Source organism: Myotis yumanensis, unplaced genomic scaffold, assembly GCF_028538775.1.
Source record: "Myotis yumanensis isolate MYYU_CA2020_CCGP unplaced genomic scaffold, mMyoYum1.0.hap1 SCAF_6, whole genome shotgun sequence".
NCBI lineage: Eukaryota > Metazoa > Chordata > Mammalia > Chiroptera > Vespertilionidae > Myotis > Myotis yumanensis.
In genome coordinates, this window is record NW_027223757.1 from 56,876,556 (window position 1) to 56,878,595 (window position 2,040).

General features: G+C 52.5%; 1 pseudogene; it reads right to left on the minus strand.

Annotated features, from left to right (window-relative positions):
- Positions 1–483: 483 nt before the first annotated feature.
- On the minus strand, positions 484–1,346 carry LOC139013137 (phosphoethanolamine/phosphocholine phosphatase pseudogene; annotated as a pseudogene).
- Positions 1,347–2,040: the final 694 nt, after the last annotated feature.

Below are 2,040 nucleotides of genomic sequence, written 5' to 3' on the forward strand. Positions count from 1 at the left end.
ATCTATTTATGTATAGATTACATTTTGTTTACCCACTCACCTGTTGGACATTTGGGCTGCTTTAACCTCTTGGCTATTGTGAATGGTGCAAACATCTTTTCGAGACCCTGCTTTTAATTCTTTTGGATATCTACCCAGAAGTGGGATTGCTGGATCAAATGGAAGTTCTATTTTCACTCTTTGGAGGAATTGCATCATTTTGCTTTCCATAGCAGCTGCATCATTTTACAATCCTTTCCCCCACATTCTCACCTACACTTGTTATTTCTTGTCTTTTTTTATTATAGGTCTGATAGGTCTGAGGTGATATCTCATTGTGATTTTGGTTTGCATTTTTCTAATGATTTGTGATGCTGAATATCTTTATTTTTTAAATCTGGACAATAAAGATTTAATTTTTTAAAAAGAACAACAAAAACTAGATTTTCTTTCCGGATCTCCCTTCCTCACTCCTGGTCGTGGCGCCCTCTGCAGGCCGCTGTCTCAGCATGCATTCAGCACCTTCTGCAGATGGAGGAGAACGTAGTGGGCGGTCTCCCAGGGCACCGCTGTGGCAGGGAAGGAGCTGGGCTCGGCCTTCTGCGCCTCCTGGATCAGGCGGTGCATGGGGTAGCCGAGGCGCGGGAAGGCCACGTCGCTGCTGGCCAGCAGCCCCATGGGGCAGAAGTCGTTGGCGCCATCGCCGACATAGAAAAGGCGCTCGAAGTGCACGCCGTCCTGGGCCCGCTCGCGCAGGTAGTCACTGAGCACCTTGTGCTTGCACATGTTGCTGGGGCACCGCGCGCAGCTGTGCGCGTGGAAGGGCCGCAGCGCCAGCAGCCCCCGTGCGTCGGGCCCCGACGGGTTGCTGAGGATGCGGCGGAACAGGCCCAGGTGGCCGGCGGCACGCAGCTTGCTCTCCACGCCGAAGGTGTTGGCATCCGAGATGATAATCACCTCGAAGCAGGCTCCCTGCTTGGCCACAAACTGCAGCAGGTCGCCCATGCCCGGGGACAGAGGGATGGCCTCGTAGACCGCACGAAAGTCCCGCGGCCGCAAGCCCTGCTCACCCAGGTACTTGAAGACCCGCTGCATGTACTCATTGTAGAAGCCCTCGCGGTAGGTGGCGCGCAGGCTCTCTGGCAGCCGCTGGCACAGCGCGTGCACGATTGAGTCGTCGCTGTCTTCGTTCACGATGGTCTGGTCAAAATCGAAGGCCAGGAGGAAGCGCGGTGTGCCCTGCACAGCCATCCTGCCTTCCTGGGAGCAGCGGGAGGAAGAGCAGCAGGAGGAGGGAGCAAGCGGCACTGCAGGCGAAGACCCCGGAGAGGCTGGTTAGCAGGCCTTGTCCAGAGGCACTAACACATCCAAGACCTGAGGACCCAAGGCTAGTTAAGCCGGGGGAGCGCCCAACGCCACGGCCCCCACCCCAGCTCCCTGCCCGCCCCCTGGGCACCTCCAAGTTAACAGCGCTGGGATTTATCCTCAGAGGACCAGCAGCCTACCCAGGTTCTGTAGCCAGGATCTCCAGCCAAGTTCTGTGTTTGTTGTCTTGTTACATCTGTATTTATACCAGCTGATTTTAATCCTATCAATTCTGTTCCAACGGTTAGGGCATTTCTTATCTCTATTTCAAGGTTATCCTATTGTTCTATTAAGCTACAAGGAAGTAACTGGAGGAGATTATCCCAAGTAAAGATTATGTAGCTTAAGGGTGATTTTTCATAGTTAAAGTGATTAATTACCCGCCTGGCACTTAGTTAAGGAGTTTTATTCCCTCCCTAACTCCAGGGAAAAATCCTCACCTGGGGAAACAACCTTTCTCGGGGAGGGAGCAAGCGGCACTGGTTAGAACACATAGCGTTAAAAGGGGGAGCAAACATATGCCATATACGTCAGGTCCCTTGAAACATAAGCTGTGCAGATGTGTCTTCCCTGCAGTGACTGTCAAGCAGCAAGGGTGGATCGGCTTCTGGCAAATTCCCCCATTTTTATTTTTTAAATGACAGCTAGTGTATATCAGCGGCCACCTCTTGGATTGGGTTGTTTAAGACTCAGAAG